Raw genomic sequence first — 18217 nt, 5'->3', positions numbered from 1 at the left:
CAGCTTTAATGCCCCTAGGTAGGGACTATCCAAGGGTGTCAAACTTTGCACGCTGTCTAAAACATGAAGCCAAATGTCCCATGTTTTTTTATTTGTGTTGAAAGTCTTTTAATTTGCTAACACGTGATGCACTTTACCTCACACACTAGAATGAACCTGTGTTTTCAGTATTCATATCTCCAATAAGTATCCATTCAGCTTTCGATCCCTCCCGTCCTTCATCAGTCACCTTGTACACTTTCTTGTTGCTTTGAGCCAATTATAAACAAGAGATGTTATGTCAAAACCTACAGACGGACTACTGTCTTTATACATTCATAATTTCCCCCACCCCCTCGTACAAGCAGAGCATGATAGCTGCAAGCGGCTCTCCTCAGAAGTAATTTCGTTTGAACTAATGAGCGGAGAGATGGGGGAGCCGGCATTGGCGTCTGCTTTTAAAGACGCCTTTGATGGACGACTCCTGTCCCAGTGGCTTGTGCAGTCATTAGCTCGAACACCGGATGGAAGTGAAGTCCTAAAAAGAAAAAAATGGAAAATTGATTTACCTCAATTTTCATCCGGAGCATATAGTTCATCCCCGTAATCCCACGCGACGGTGCACAGAGCGATTAGAAAACTGCCAACGTGCGCTTCCCCGTCGCACTCATGTGGAAAGACACCATTTTAATCAGCAGTTACGCCGCCGTTTCGCCCGGTTGCACCGCCGTTAATGTGATATGAAAGGCACGTTGCGACGGGACTTATTTGGAGAGCTGGTTCTATTCTAATTGTATTAGATTTGAGCATATGTTCTGGGCCTGTGTGAGAGAAACTGTAGGGGATTGAATGAAATGAGTGTTTTGATTGTTAGGCTCCGTTTCTGTCGGGGATCTTCTTGGTTCTGTAGGTATGCTGTGTGAATGCAAGGGTGTAGGTTTGGCTTTTAACATTGGTAGGGACAATTTTTAATACTCATTTCCTGCATTCTGGTGAATTTTTCTGAACAAAGGGCAGAAAAAAAATGGCGGCAATACACCAGATGGACAAAGCTTTCTCATTCTAAAACGAGGGAATGTGAGGTTTCAGAAGAGACCAAAGTAGGACAAATGTATCAAAAGAGTTCAAGAACAGTATTTATGGTATGTCATTATGTTGGTTAATGCAAAGGAAAAAGAAAAAAACTGAAAAAAAGAAGGTGCTTGTTTAGCCTGCATGATGATTCACATCCCTTTATATACTTTTTGAGTTACTATAACAAATGGGCACAAACATTGAGAGTTGGGTATCTAGAAAAGTGCTATATAAAATTAAAGTATTATTATTGTTAGTTGTATGTCATGAGGCAGTTTTCTAGTAACAACCATTTCTGCAATTTCTGCATCAATTTATGATGGAAATGTCTCTGTTTAAGCAAAGAAAAACACACATTAAGGCACCATGTGATGATTCAAAATATTCAAATATAATGGGCCAAAATGCATTAAGGCTCTCTGGCATTTTAAATGGCTTTCAGTATTTACTCGGCTGAGTCACCGCACATGTAGGCATTACTCTTCGTGTTATTTGCATCCTTTGTTTGGGGAAGAAGCAGTGACATCTATTCATGTCAGGGATCCATTAATTCATTTTTAATTCATTAACAAACCCCTGGGCTTTAATAGCGCGTGTGTTTTAGCAATATTTCTGCTCACGCTCAAAACTTTCTTCACATTCCCCACAAACCTGTGTTCTCTGAGAAGTCCAGAATAAAGTCGTAATGAAAAAAAAAAAAAAAAAAAAAAAAAAGATAAGATTACAATGATGGAGGCGTCATTTAACTAGAGCAGAGCCACAAGCTGTGTCCCAATCCAGCGGCTGCATCCTTCGGGGCTGCATTTTTAGACGGATTGCGTCACAGCGGCCGTGACGAGGCCGTCCCATTTCGAAGACTCCTAATGCGGCCGACAAATGCAGCCTTCTTTCCCCAGATTTGGAGGATACAACTGATGGATCCTTCACGGCCCATCATATCCCAAGATTGATTCATTGCGTGCCGGTTTTAACTCATGTGAATATTTACAGATACAAGTGTTAAAACTAAAATCAAGGGACCTGATCAGATCACACTTATGTTAAAATGATCGGTTAACTTATGACGTAGAGCGCGAAGGCTGACTCCTCTGAAGGCTGCAGCCGCTGGATTGGGACACAGCTACAATATTTGAAGAAAAAAATCCACCTTGCCCGGAAGGTCTAAAAGCATCTAACCGCAATCCGTTCACAAGTGTTTGCAGCAGACGTTTTACTGGCTGTGGAAGAAAAAAAGTTCACTGATGGCTTCCAATTCTTACAGGCAAACAACCTCAGTTATTAGGAATAACTCTGTTTGAAACTTTTGCTCCAGACTAGAGTTGCAGATAGATTTTTAAAGCATATACATATGCCTCCGGTATGTACTTAGCTGGAAAGTTCCAGGATATAAAGCATTTGACGTGGGCGTTCTTTTAGTGCTGAGCTGAGTCGTATGAGGACGTCAAGGCAACGGCAATAAAGGGAAAGTGGCCAAATGAGTCGAGGATAGCATCCACCCAAAATACACCGTACACCATCATTGTTGTTTTTTTTATAGCACATCGCCAGCTGTTTCTTCATCTCTGTTTTTGACTTTATGGTTTCTGGATAGCAGCCTGAGGCGGGAGGCCATTCAGATGCAGACGGCTCATCAAGACAAGTGACAAGTGTCGAGGTGTGAATGTGAGGGGGGGGGGGGGACTTCGCTCAAACCAGTGCATAAATGAATGCGTATTTGTAGCTTTGAAGAAAAAAAAAAAAATCACATTTTTCTGAAAGTTCAGAGACCTCCCACAGCTTTAAAAAAAAAAAAAAAAAAAAAAAAAAAAAGAAATCATATTTTGCAGCTTCCTTGAACCTCTACCAGCTGTGTTGCAAACTCAATCGGCACAACCCCATCAAGAAGAGAATGTCTGATCCATTAGCCAAGTCCCCAACACTCAGCTCCGTGTGAAGCCTGTGTCTGTCTCGATACAGGAATAGAAAAACACCGTTGCCATGATAAGTTCTCTAATGGAGCCTAGTTAAAGTTCAATTTACCTCCTCACCTTTTTCTACTTTTTTTTTTACTGCTAATTGCTTTTGCCTCAAGCTCTTCCTTTTCTTACTTCCTGGTCTATTTATCCAATCAGTCAAATCCATATTGGGTTGAATCATCCAGCCAATAAGCCTCACCTCTCTCTGATGCACTGGGATGCAATAACTGAGCCGTGTGTTCTTTATTATAATACACCTAATCAGCCGCTCTCGTATCCGGCTGCCTCCAGCTCATGCTGTTGTTGTTCTGGTGTATCTGTTATTGGTTCTTAGTCATGTCTGGGACTGCAGGGATGGCACTCAGACTAATTCGTTAGCTGGTCCTCCTCTATCAATAAATATTAAAACGGACGTACCATTTCAGCTTAAAGTATTATTTTTGATGAACAAGGAAATTGCTTATTTAAGTCACTTATACAAATTAGGAAACCTAAGTCCACATTTTTAATGGCTGTTAGCTTAGCCCTGGGTTCAGACATCGCAGGAGCCCACATGTCAGATTTGTTCAGCGATCCGACAGAGAGGTAAAATGAAATGGCAATTCAGGCCGATGTGAACGGGCTCAAGACAGGGGGGGCTGGTATGTATGTATGTGTCTATGGGGTAGCCAACAAGGTTGTAAAGTGGTGCAGCTATTTAAAAAAAGATAAATAAAGGAATCATTATTTAGCAGAAAAATGAAATCCACATATTGTGTTAACGCGAAAAAAGCAAATAAGGGCGGCTAGCATGACTAGAGCCGGACTTGGCCATCTGTAGGAGCGGGAAAATTCTGCTGATTGGCCCGGCGTGCCAGCTGATTGGCCCGGCGTGCCAGCCTACGGTCAAAGGTTAAACAACACAAGGTGGATACACTCACTGAGAACTGTGCACCGAGGCTTGTCGGTGTGGGAGGATCCCCACGTGGGACCTCTCCGCTTCTTGGGGATGTAAACGTTGCCCTCTCGCCCTACGGGGAGGAACAGAGGCCCCTGTATATAGAGCGTATGGCAACTGGCCAGGCCTTCAAAACCCATTCTGTCGCAGATGTTGAAGGGCTCACATAATGGGGCTGTGTGTGTACATCTCACTGAATAGGTGTGGAACCACAGAGCTGGCCTCCTGATTGAGACTGTGGGAGGCTCTGCATGAAAAAAAAAAAAACGTCACATGTAGTGTTTCTTTGACATCCTAACTGGAAGACTTAAAAAACGGGTTCTCTGCCCACCGAGGTTTAACTGAACCAATTCCTGACACCCGACAGCTCTGCCTCTGACAAATGTTTGCGCAAGTAAAAATCCAATTCTCCGTTTATCCTGAATGGCGACATGTCCGTTCCGTCTGCCTGTGAGAGAACTGAGATGACGTTTCTAAATGGTGTTTCATAACTCAAGTTCAGCAAACAAAACTCCCCGGTCCACGCACGTATCTAAATAATCTAAAGTCTGTGTGATTTATTTACACTCCGCCTCGCCCCGCGTCTCCTCCCCCGTCTGCCTCGCCTCCTGTGGGAGAGCGAAGGGAACATCAAGCAGACCAGACTGAGCTGTCACATGCCAGACAAACACCTGGATGAGGCTCCTGGTTCCTTATTCTTTCAGAAATTATCAGACTACTTTCATATTACTGCCCGGTTTGTTTTCATGTATTTGACACAAATCCATTCGATCACAGACATGCTGCCTTCACAGAGAGTTGTCCTTCTCAGCTGTGGCTAAAAAAAAAAAACTTCTCTGTCCCCCTTAGTTACTGTTGCTACGCCTATCAAGCGGTCCCATTGTCGCACCGCACATATGCAATTTAGAATAATAATTGTGATGAATTTACTTGAAAGTGTTTAGACAATGGGTCCTTGATTTCAGACGCCAGAGGCAGACAAAAGCGGGCTGTTCTGTCTGGCAGCAGTTGATTTGCCTGGCTGAAATGAAACAGATTTTTTTAATTCATTTTAAGTAGCCAGCAAGCTAATTAAGCCAACGTTGACTCGTGGGTAAAAGACATGGAAATAAAGAAGCAGCATTGTTCTTGTGTTGCACAGCAGAGACAGTTAGTCCTACTATTAAAGCGTGAAAAGGAAAAAATGAAAAAGGAGAATGCGGTAGATTTAAGAGGTCCATCACTGAAGATTTCACTTTAACAAAGACAAACCTGATGTGTGTGTGTGCGGTTTGTGTGTGTATGCAAATGGTTTGTAAATGCAGTTTTCTGTATCCTTTCCTACACTGCATGGAATAAGATTGTCACTCTTCTTTTGCAGATGATTGTTCTGAACCCCATGAGGATGGGAGTTAGGACCAACAAGCGGGAGCAGTTTAGTAAGATTGGAGTTCACTTGGTCATATTAACCTCTGCGATGTAGTGGAGTGAAAACTACAATACTTAACCTCTGAGATGTAGTATACGACATGAAAATGGAAATACCTTACTAAAGTACAAGTACTCTACTTGAAGATTTTTCTACATGCCACCACTGATACATTTAAACCTTCATATCTATTAAATTTGAAGTCTCATGAACTAACAGGAACTAATGTTTATCTGTTGCTGTTGTAGATCAGAGCTCAGGAAAAAAACCTCCCACAGAAGAAAAGAGGAAAAAAGGTGGTGAAAGAAATGGGTAAGTTATTTAAAATTGCTTTCCGTCTACATGAGCCTGGTCAAGATATCTACATTGTGGTCTATGTATTTCATGTTACATTGTAAAAAAGTGCAGATGAAAAAGCAGTAAAAGCAGTTATAAGTTTTTCAAATAGCTACTCTAAATCGGAGAGAGGCGTCCCGCAAACTGCAATACTGAAGAGCCAGTTGGCATGTTTGTACTTTGAGCATTTCCTTTTTTGTGCAACTTATTGTGTTCAATTTGTTAGTACTATTTGTACTACCAGTACCGGTAAGTTATTTAAAATTGCTTTCCGTCTACATGAGCCTGGTCAAGATATCTACATTGTGGTCTATGTATTTCATGTTACATTGTCTTCTTTGCTATCTGTAGGGGTACCCAAAGTGCAGATGAAAAAGCAGTAAAAAAAAGCAGTTATGGAAGTTTTTCAAAGAGCGAAGAGTTCCAGCTGCCTCAAATGCATAAAACAAGAGAAATCATTGGGTAAAAGGTCCTGGAAGGACGTAAAAAACTTTGTGTATAACACAATAGCTACTCTAAATCGGAGAGAGGCGTCCCGCAAACTGCAATACTGAAGAGCCAGTTGGCATGTTTGTACTTTGAGCATTTCCTTTTTTGTGCAACTTATTGTGTTCAATTTGTTAGTACTATTTGTACTACTACAATATCTTAAATTGTGGTTAAGTTATCTGTTGCTAATGCAGTTTGGTTTACATTGGTGGAATTTAGTTACATACATATGCTTAAGTACTGAACTGAACCTTAATTGAGTATTTCCATTGTTTATGCAACCTATTGTTTTGTAGTAGTAATTGTTACAACTATTTTCACTAATACTAATAAGGATCTGAAGTTGTTTCAGATACACATTTAAATAAAACAATGTATGCAGGGGACGGTATTCATTGCGTCTTTGTTGGAAGGTGTACGATAATGTTAAATATGGTTTACTTTTGTATAGCAATGATTATATCATAGAAAAAACATCTGTATCTTTATGCAGCAGTCTAATCGATGGTCACAACATAGTCACTCTTTTTAAAACACATCCAGGCCCATTAATTATTACATAATTACATAAAAAACTGCAGGCTAAAGAGAGAAGGTAGGAAAACTATTCTATTATGAAACAAACCCAACAGCGCCCCCTATGAAACGGTCCTCACTCTTATGGTAAACTGCTTTAAAAAATTATATTTTTCCTTAGTTTCTTTTAAAGAATCTGAGGTGGGAACTGGAATCAGGGAGCCACCTAGTGCTGAAATGCAGCATCCATTTTTGTTTTTAAGTATAGCAGAAAGGGTGGTCCTCACTCCCCATGTGAACTTTTCTGGACCTCACTTTCTGGACCTCACAGGGCATATACAGGAATGTGCGTGTGGGTGTGTTTGTGTGTATATGTCTGCCTAGAAACACTTTTGAAAGTTTCTTAAAGAGTTTGCAGACGCAGGAAATTATTTTTGTCAACATTTTAGCAGCTGCAGAAAACAGGAAATATTTCACAACATAACGTTGTTGGTGTGGCCATGCTGTATTTATAACATTTAAAGAGAAAAACGAAAAAATAAGGGCTAACCAATGTGTTGTGCAATGGTAAGGTTAACTCGGGTCAATTCCATAAAGAGCACAAAGATGCTAATGCTAAGCAAATCGCTCTAAGAATACACAGTGGATGTGCTAGTAGTCAAAACTGCTTTTACATTACCTGTAACTCCGCAAAATAATGCAAGTGCATGATGTGCTTTTTGGACTTTGAAGTAATGCTAGGTTACAACTAGAATTAACTGGTCAAACGAACGCTCTGGATCCTCATTCACATATCTTTGCCCTGCTGTGCCTAGTTACTGTTGCTAAGCTATGATTGAACAATCAGGGGGGTATTAATGAATGGTCAGTTGGTCCGTCTTGTAAATGTGTGAAACCACACTGAAAATACACCAGGGCTAAATGTAGATATTATGGAATTAAAAGATGAATAAATAAATGAAATAGAAAAATCCAGAAGAATCCAGATGTTAAGTCAATTCAACCCTGCGCGCTCATGTTACAGCCAAAATTATTTATTTCGTTGGTCTGTCACAGTGAGGGAACAGAAATCTCTTATTATCTACCCCAACAAGGAGCACAGGTTGACCCTGGAAACCCAGCAAACAGCAGTGCATGCAATGACAGCGGCCGCTCCAAGCTAAGCGCTTAGTTAGTGACGTAGTGAGGCTCAGGAAAACCGTCACAAACGTTGCGTTAAGGCAACGACAACACCACTCTGGGACAGGCAATGTCGAACACTAGCCTGGTGTTCGAAAAGTCCAAGAGTCCTGTTTTTGTTGGACCCATCCAGCTCCCCTCGCTCCCACTATGAGTGTTCTTTGTCTATATTTAATGCTATGTCACTTGCTCTGACCGTGGCATCGTCACGTGGATGCATTAAATTTGTTTGTCCACCACAAAAAATAAGTGTTCACAAAACCAATAGATTACTTCTGTGACTATTTCCTGACCTGCAATGATACTGGGCTGGATATACAGTGAATGCGTCCATTTTGGTGACCTTTGGACCTTTCATCCAGCAACCATCATCTGGCCGAATGAGTGTACTTTTTCAAACATTCATATGCATTCATCCCTGACCTCGTCATTTTAAAAGATCAAAATTCTGCCCACATTCATGGTCCCAACAAGCAGCAGCTGTGACCTCTCCTTTGGTGCACCCCGTCAGCCCACAGCTATCCCTGTATAAATATTATCCTCTGCTTAGCATAATGTTATCTGTGATGGTAACAGTTAAATGAGATGTTGCCGAGGACTGCTTTCTTGCTTAGCTTGTAAATTTCGATCACGCTTCAGCAGTTTATGCTAAAGATTGAGGCAATTCAGGCTTGTTAAAGTGGTTTCAATCAGCATTACTGCGAGGCACTGATGCTCAGATTCAAATTCATGCAGCTATAACCATAGACCTCGTCTCTGGGAGATGAGCAGGGACCAACAGAGAGCCACAGCAAGAGTTTGCAAGGTTATTGAACCCCCCACACAACACATTCACTTCAGAGGGACATGTTAGCTGTCCTCGGGCGACGTCTTTTCATTCTGGCCACTGTGTAACTTGACCTTCTGCATTGTGGCAGCTGGATTTATTTGGAGGAAATGGCCCTGGGTTATTGTGGTTTGACCGTCATATTATGTTGCACAAAACTCTAATTGTTAAACGTTACATATTCAAGCAAAATGTTCGGCATTTAAAACCTGAACACTGCTGAGATCTAGTCCAATTTTGCTTAATTAAATCGGATATATTCAAATTTTATTAGAATTTAAGTTTGTATGTATTAAAAAAGAAAAGCAATAAATTACATTACAGCCTTTAACTGGAAAATGTGATCAGTATGAAGTGAATAGTGTAGCCTGTAATGTAATGAACTGTATTCCATGTTGAATTTATAAAACCAAACTAATATCAATCAATATCATTACTCTTGTTAAAGTCGTGGCACCAACACTAAGTGTAATGCTAGTGGCTCTGTGAGGTGATATAAGCGAACAATGGTGCTTTGAGCTGCAAATGTCAGTAAGCTAACATGCTCACAATAACAATGCTAACAATTTATTTTCAAGCAGGCATATTGTTTACCGTGTTCATTATCTTAGTTTAGCATGTTATAATGCTAATCATTTCTAATTAGCTCGAACGGGCACGAGAGACCAACAATTGTCATCCATGCTATGCGGCTAGCATAGCTAAAAGTGGACAAATTTAAATCATCGACACTTTGATTACAGTTGGCATAATTATCGGTGTAAAATATATGAAGATACAGGTCATAGTGTAATGGATTCTGTTTTTATGGGTTAAACCACTTTTTAAATGAGGCCATGGCTAATCAAATGTATTTTGTCATTTTTTCAGACCAAACCCTAATAATTTGTGTGTATAAATCGAACATGAATTTAAAAATTCTAACATATCCATCTCTTTCCACCTATCTTGAACTTTTGTTTTTTTGCAGTTTAGAGTATTTTTCTTTTTTCTTTTTACGCACCCGTTTTGATTTCAAATTTTGGATGCTAATAAAAACAAGCCAACCAATAAAATAATGCATTTTGATCAATACAAAATTTATTGGACATCAATGTCCTAATTCTGTCGCGCAACAACATAGATATTTATCCATATGGTCTTGAATAATAGTGTCCTCTTTGAAGAACAAAATAAATGACGATTATGAAGACAACTTACATAAAGACAAACATTGGTAGTTGTGTAGCGGTTGAAGGAGCTTGTGATTGGCCAACAAAAGAGGGACAACCATAAGGTCTACTTTGTTGTCAAGGTAACATATGTGCAACATATGTTGTGCATTAGCTGATGTTTTGCTATATATGGACATTATAAGTGTCTGAAATTACATGTAGCTGTTGTGAAATGTACATTATAAAACCCGACCATAGGATAAGCCGTAGTGCTACATCAATTATTATTAATATTATCAGCTATGGAAGCATACAAGCTCACTGAATTACCTTGAGAATTCCAGGAGGCTGACCCTAACGTATATTATGGAACTGACCGTTACTGTATTAATGGCCATGTATAAAACTCAATAAGCACGTGCGGTAAATGATCAACACATTTGAGCTCTGTTCAGCCCAGTCATGCATGATGAAAATCAGTGCATGAAGCTCAGCAAGTTCACTCGTTACGATAACATGGGTCTTGCAAACTTGGAATAACGAGCCCATCTCGAGCACATCTCTTTTTAGCTTCTGCCCTGGTGTGAGAAGGTCTTGACCCCTCATTCAAAAGTGATTGATAGAGGTAGTGGTCACATTTTAGATTCTACGATACATTGAATTCAACAGCATGGAGTTGTGGATCTCAGATAACATTTATATTTCTATGTTTTTCAATGAAACTTCTCTCAGTGCTTCAAGGCAGAAGTGGCGTTGGTGGTGTTGTTGACAAACATTGAAAGGGAGAGTGTGGTCACAGTACGGGTTGGAGTGTAAAATCAATGTAATTTTTCTGTCAGCAAGATTGTCGGTTTCAAACGTCAAGGGCCATCACTTAAGATTTCCCCTTTAACATTGACAAACCTGCTGTGTGTGCGTCGTGCCAATAAACACTTTTGAAAGTTTCTGAAAGTGTCTGCCATTGCAGGAAATTACATTTTAGCAGCCGTGGAAAACAAGAAATAAATTGAGCATGGCATTGGACAGCTTCGAGGGAAACAGAGTTCAGGAATGTGTAGAGACCAACGTGTTGAATTAAATACGAAAAATTCACCTCTGCTGATGTGCTGCGACATAAATATTGAGCCGATGTTCAGCTTTCAGACTGAAGGTAAAAAATGTCAAACCTTTCCTATTTATGACTCGATGTTGATGCTGCTCTGCATTACCAGAGACACACAATGAAATATTAAAGATATTCTTGTCAAAATGTCTTCAAGCACTGGATGAGATAAATTTCCCAGGTAGCGGGAGGCTGTTCTTTCTCATGCATAATTCTCCGCGGACGGCGGGTGAACCAAGTGTGCTGCTGACGCCACCGCTTGTCAAGACACTCAAGGGCCTATTTGTTATTCCTCTGTCTGTGAGAGAGACTGACATTTCCTATTGGCAGTTGCAGCACATCCAGCGCTGCCCTTTGACCCCTTCATCTCCTGTGGTTTGCTCAGCTGAAGTGGGACAAAGCTTGCGGGGGCTTATAGAAATTCACTGGGGGAACTCCGGCGGAGACACATCTAGAGGTTTTTCTGACGGATGGGCCACGGTATTGTGGGAGTGCGAGCACCTCCGGAGACTGTTGGATCACCTTATTACATACATTTACACAGGCAATGGAAGCATGAAGATAATACCGTTGGAAGCCTGCAGGCTGGTTAGAACTTTTGCTTCTATGGGCTTTTTTATTGAATAGGATGAAGGTTTTCCCATGGCATGATTTTGGTGTCTATTATTAGTGCTGTTTTATTGTGTTATATCCATTTTCACATCCACCCTGCTTAGTTGATATATAACAACACACCTAGTTCACCTAATTAAGGCATTTCTACTGCCTGTAATGTTGCAGTTCTCCCTGGGTCATTACTGGTATTCAGCAAAAGCTGCTAAATTGTAAAATTCAAAGCATTAATATAGCAGAGAAACAACTATTTGCTCAGGAAAGTTGCTAGCCGCCCTTGCGTGATTACGTATGCAAGTCCCAGTATTTGTGCCCCACTGGCTAGCCGATAGCCGTCGCTCGCCTCGTTACCTGGTGGAAGCGTAGCACCCACCCTCCGGTTCCCCCCCCCTCATGTAAATACTGTTAGCTCTGTCAGCACTTTTGCTGTATTTTGCACTGTTAGCTTCTAGCTGTCAGCTCAGCCTTCTCCATGTACTACGAGCTTTGTGGAGGCAATCTATCAATCATAGATTGCTCAGAATTTGGGATTTAGCATCTTCAAACGGAAACAGACAACTTTTCCACCTGTAGTGGTATTATTATTGATGCCGCTTTCCAAAAGAAACCCTGGATTGCTTTCCGTTTTCCTCAGAGCCTAGTATCGACCTACAACATAGGACACGTGTTTTTAGTTGCGCAATAGTTGACGCACTTTCCGTGTGCCTTAAATCAAGCCTTCATTTTGTGTTTCCCCGGTTTAAGATAGAATTGCATAATGAAGGGCGTGGCTTTATGGGAACCAATCAAAACACAGATGGCGTCATTATTTTACAGCCATTACATTGTACAATCAACATTTACTACATAATGACAAGTTCGAAATAAAAAAATGTATTGACACTTCAGTTCAAAAGTATTGCTACGGACTATTTTGACTTTGACAAACTATATGAAGTGAAAATTAGAAAAAGGTTATTAAGCGTTTTCATGCAACGTCGCTGTGGCGCGTCGTGGTGACAAAAGAAAAAACACCTTTCGCCATTAAAACATGCATTTGATGAAGCAAGAGACTCTCAAGACTTTATCACATATCATCTGTTAATAGTAAACAATTATCTTTTCCTCAGCTGACTTGTCTCTCCGGATTGAAATACCATCGGCTGCATCAGTCGGTATAACACCAGCAACCTCACCATGGGGGAAGGTAAAAGGCCCAGCAGAATCCTTACAGTTCTGAGCACCCAAAAGGAACCCCAAACTGGAAGAGATTTCTTAGAATTTTTTTTTAAAGTGGTGAGCAAGCGTTCAAAAGGATCTAATGCTCCTTGTTAAAGACAAGAACACCAACAAACTGTGCTTTACGACTAAAGAGTGGAACTAAAAACTAAGACATAGAACGCGCTTTTATAAAGAAAAGACTGGATGGAGTGAAAAACTGTGAACATTGCATAGAGAAGGTGACAACAGGATTTAATAGGAGCACAGCAGCTTATTTTGGCCCGAGGCCTCCTAGCAGGTACATCTGGACATGGCTACAGTGAATCTGAATTTTGATGGATTTAACTTTCCTGCACTAAATGGTGCCCTGCCTGGATGGTCCTACGAGACATTTTACAGCAACAACAACCAATATGATCGCTTGGCAATTTATTATGAACAGATCCACAAATGTGAAGAGAATTTCTTTTTCTAAATGGCTTATTTACACAACAGAAATGTCCTGTCTGAAGGATACAGGGTACACATTTTCTCACCGAAACAAAAAAACAAAAATCAACTTTTTAAATACATTAGTCTCTTTAGCCCCACACAAAAGCAAACATGACAACCGGGTAGACACGCTCACTTTTGCCACTGCGGCTTTATGTGACTGATTTTTTTTTATATTTATATGTTCTCTTCAAAGCCGCCGGACTCCAGCAAGAGAACAGTGATTTTACCTTGCTGATTTTTCATAAAACACACTTCATTAATGCATCCAATGAGACTTAATCAGTTAGTCTTTCCACTGTCCTGTTAATCACAACAAATCACCAACCATTTAATCAGGTAGCTAAAGCCGGGGGAAAAAAGCAGTACGTGTTCCTCAAATCTACCAGACTCCATTAACGAAAATAGTAATTTTACATCGCTAATGATTGCTAAGCACACATTTGATTCAAGCAAAATAAAAATAAAAAAATCAATACAGCCTTTGTTAGACCTTCCACTGTTCCAATTATCAAATGTGGTTTGAAAGTTTGAAAGAGAGGCTTAATAAAGAACAAAAAAAAAATGTATATTAGGCTATAACATAATCATCTTTACTAACCTGCTTCCGGATGGAATGTGACACAACAGGGGCAAAAAAAGCAGAAAGGCCAGTGCAACGGCATGGCTTGCTGCAGTTGGAAAGGAGTCTATTGCCTATTTTTACCAGGTTTTCTCGTATTTAAAAAAAATATATTTTCATTTGTCCATTCAGGATGTTCATTTTCATTTAATATTCTGAAATGTCCCCTCAGTGTTTGACTAACCTTTCAGCTGTTGGTGGATGTATCTCATTCAGATGCACCATGGTGTTTGGACCGACTGGATTTTCTGCGTAACACCGGCATCATGTTCAAGAGGTCCGTGGGGGAGGTCAGCCCTGTGACAGAGAGGGACAATGCAATTACAAAACACAGCCATGCTTTAAAAATGTTGTACAGTTATAAAAGTTTGAACTATTGTAGCTGTAGCTTTGCATTATGCATGCCGTTCATTATTCATGCACACTCATAAATTAATTATTCAATGTGCAAAAAAAGCATGGAGTTTTTTCTTTCACGCAATTATAACTTTAGTAGGGAACACTAACACTTTATGTAAGAGTGCATCAATAGTTAACCACCGATACCGGTGGCTCCGGGTAGCATGTCATCAGCAATCATTTCTTTCTTTCTCTTCCCTCGGATGAATTCGTCTGATCCTGGTTCAACCTCGAGCTCGGTTAATGAGCGAACATCTCCTCCCTCCATCATCTGCAGACTTATGGGCGCAAGAGTCGATCAATAGCATGACAGGAAGACGTCTCCCCTGGGGGCTTGAATCAATACTTTGGACAGCTCTCCCCCATCTTAGAGGCCCTCTGGGGCAAATCCAAGGTCAAAGAAAATGCGTCCGCCACCCTGTAAATCTGACAACGGACGAGTCCTGAGGGGATTCTACAACCAAGATGAACTGATCGCCACCTTGCACAAAGTGGGCTTTCTAAGGGTTTTCAGATCACAGCAAACATATTCTGGAGAAAAAAAGTAATTTTTGCACAAAAACAAAGCAAGAGAGACCAGCAGTGACACCAGTAGAGAAAAGCTCCACCCCACTCTTTTTTAGCTCAAGCCCTATATTGATGGTGTTTATGGTCTTTGGAAGTTCTAAAAATGAATGTCCAGGATTTATAACAGGACTAGGGTTGCAAAAACCTGGCAATATTCAAGGTTGTAACTTCTCATGGTCATTGATGGGAGTTTATGGGACTTAAAAGGAATAAAATGAAAACATAGGGGTTACCTACTTAGGCTGTATTAATGCAGATTGAAACTTAACTTTATAAAGCAGAGATAGTATGTTTTTTTGCCAAATAAATCCATGAATTTGTCAAATACATAACATACAGTGATAAATGGTCTATGAGGCTAGTTAGATCTCTAAAGCAGGTTCATTTTTGTGGAAAGCTACTTTGAAAAGTTGAGCTGACAGTTCTGGCTGTGTTTCACTCTGGTGGAGACAGACAATGGGTTCATTAGACTCTGAATAGATTCAAATAGAATGGAAGGTCTTAACTGGATAACAGGGTACGGTACACGGAAGTTCAGTCCACAAACAGGCAGAGGTATCCTGGACGCTGGGCTAAGTTTGAAGAGGAACAAAAGAGCTGGAGCATTGACTATGAAGAGCTGTGACAGACTGGCAACAGACAAGTGGAGCACACTGACTGAACACACAGGGGAGGAAGGGTAACGAGGCACAGGTGAAGCTAATCAGGGGGGGCAGGTAATCACACAGGTGGGAAAAAACACACAAGGGCAGGAAGTGAAGTATCTGAGACGAGAGACTAGCAAAATAAAACAGGAAATAAGAAAATATCAGCTTAAACAGGAGACAGGGGATGTGACACTGTACAAAGTTAGGTTTTAAAGTGAACAGCTAATTCATAAAGAAATGAATGGAAATAGATTAATCAAAACTCAAATTAGCATGCTCAATCAAGCTCAGCCCCACAAGATAACAGCTAGCTAGCAACAGCTAGCAGAAGTGCTAACACGTTCTAAAGTGTGCCCTTGTTTCCTTTAGGCTACTTTCTGTGTGTTAACTGAAATATATATTTTTTAAAAAGATACATAAAATATAGCTACTTCTGTATGTAATTGAAACTTACATGAAAGTATAGTTGACAGTAGAGGGCTGCATACGTAATTGAAGTGTGCAATTCAATTAAATGGGCATTTAACCAAAACATGCAATAAAATATAATATTTCCCTTTCGAATAAGTTCACTATTAAAGGTGATTTTTAAACCTTTTTGGATATCATCCACGGTCACATTGTCCATCAATAAACAATATATGCAAAAAAAACAACAACATTTTTTTGCTCGTATTTTTTATGTCAAAATCCATTAATCTTCTCTTAATGTACTTACATAAGCTAGTACCAACCAATTCAAGCCAATAATATTACAGCAAACATCAATCAATCTGCAATCTTTAGTGAGAGGCTAAAGAGAGTCCAATCAAATGCAAAGGATTTGATTTAAATGCCTCGTGTAACCGTACACACTCAAATATTCTGTTTCACTTGGGAATACTCACAATATGGAGGTTAAAATACGCTCTAACCTCCGTTTCACTGGGACTTTAAAAAGGCACATTTTAATTTGCAGTGCAAAAATGTATTCATAAATTCAAGAGCTTAACATCTCACGAAAATTTACCAGAAATATTCCAACCCTAAACATGACTTTACAGAAGAATATATCCAATAGGACCCCCTGCTAAGTTATTTATTTTCATAGCAAGAAAAGACACTTAAGTGCTTCATCTTTTTGGGATTTAACATTGGTTTAAATCAGGCAAATCCTGTCTCAAAGTGATGCAGAAAAACTAGTTCATGCATTTGTTACCTCTAGACTAGATTACTGTAACTCCTTATTATCATGCTCTAATGGTCTCTTAGATCTTTACAGTTGATCCAGAATGCTGCAGCACGTGTTCTAACAAAAACTAAGAAAAGAGATCATATTACTCCAGTATTAGCTTCTCTGCACTGGCTCCCTGTTAAATCAAGAATAGAATTTAAAATTATTTTACTTACCTACAAAGCTCTAACTGGTCAGGCACCGTCTTATCTTAAGGAACTTATAGTTCCATATTACCCAAAAGCCCAGAGAGCTGCGCTCAATCAATGCAGGGTTACTTGTGGTTCCTAGAGTATATAAAAGTAGGATGGGAGCCAGAGCCTTCAGTTATCAGGCTCCTCTTCTGTGGAACCAGGTTCCAGTTTCAGTCCGGGGGCAGACACACTCACCACTTTCAAGAGCAGGCTTAAGACCTTCCTTTTTGATAGCGCTTATAGTTAGGGCTGGTTCAGGTTCGCCTTGGTCCAGCCCCTAGATATGCTGCTATATGCCTAGACAGCCGGGGGACTACCTAGGATACGCTGAGCTCCTCTCTCCTCTTCTCTCCCTCCTTCTTTATGTATTAATCTCCTATTTATGCACATTACTGATTTTGCTTCTTCCCCGGAGTTCTTGTGCTTTCTTGCACCTCGCAGGTTCCCAGGAGTCGGGGTTATATTTGGACTGTCATCGTGCCAAACTGAGGCCCTGCTGACACCCACTACTACTACCACTATCATTATTAGTCACATTACTATTATTATTGCCTGTACTATTACGCTTATTGACTTGCTTCTACCCTGGAGTCTTTGTGCTTTCATTTGGGGCTTCTATAAATCAAAAACTGTACCTGGACCGTGGATGTGCATCCTGCTACGGCCCTGCTGACACCGACTGCTACCACCATTATTATTATTACTAGTCACATTACTATTACTATTACCTGTACCATTAAGCATTTTAGCTTTACTTCCACCCTGAAGCCCTTTTGCTTTCTCGCTCTGCAGGTTTCCATGAATCGTTGTGGTACCTGGACCGTAATCGTGCCTCCTGCTGTGAGCCAACTGACACCCACTGCTACTTTCTTATTATTATTAGTCACATTACTATCCCTATTTTCATGGCTATAATTCTACTGTAATAATTGCTGCTGTTATTATATGTAGTCTTATTATATGAATCATTTATGTCATATACATTGAATGTGTTGTATCTAAGAACTGTTATGCTGCTCATTCTGTACACATGACATCTATTGCATTCATCTGTCCATCCTGGGAGAAGGATCCCTCCTCTGTCGTTCTCCCATAGGTTTCTTCCTTTTTTCTCCCTGTTAAAGGGGTTTTTTAGGGGAGTTTTTCCTGTGCCGATGTGAGGGAAGGACAGAGGATGTCGCATGTGCACAGATTGTAAAGCCCTCTGAGGCAAATTCGTAATTTGTGATTCTGGGCTATACAAAATAAACTGAATTGAATTGAATTGAATTAAGTGCTTCATCTTTTTGGGATTTAACTACTTGGTTTATTTCTTT

At 40.2% G+C, this 18217-nt stretch overlaps 1 long non-coding RNA gene across 1 annotated transcript; it reads right to left on the bottom strand.

Moving 5' to 3' along the window:
• Positions 1–421: 421 nt before the first annotated feature.
• Positions 422–15467, bottom strand: LOC129103949 (uncharacterized). The gene is made up of 4 exons (XR_008531752.1): positions 15354–15467; positions 14389–14558; positions 14066–14178; positions 422–517 (listed from the first exon to the last, which is right to left on the bottom strand). It is a non-coding gene; the product is annotated as an uncharacterized LOC129103949 (long non-coding RNA).
• Positions 15468–18217: the final 2750 nt, after the last annotated feature.

Source organism: Anoplopoma fimbria, chromosome 15 (assembly GCF_027596085.1).
Source record: "Anoplopoma fimbria isolate UVic2021 breed Golden Eagle Sablefish chromosome 15, Afim_UVic_2022, whole genome shotgun sequence".
Classification (NCBI taxonomy): Eukaryota; Metazoa; Chordata; class Actinopteri; order Perciformes; family Anoplopomatidae; genus Anoplopoma; species Anoplopoma fimbria.
Note: the sequence above shows the minus strand (reverse complement) of the source record. Positions and strands in the feature narration are given on the sequence as shown.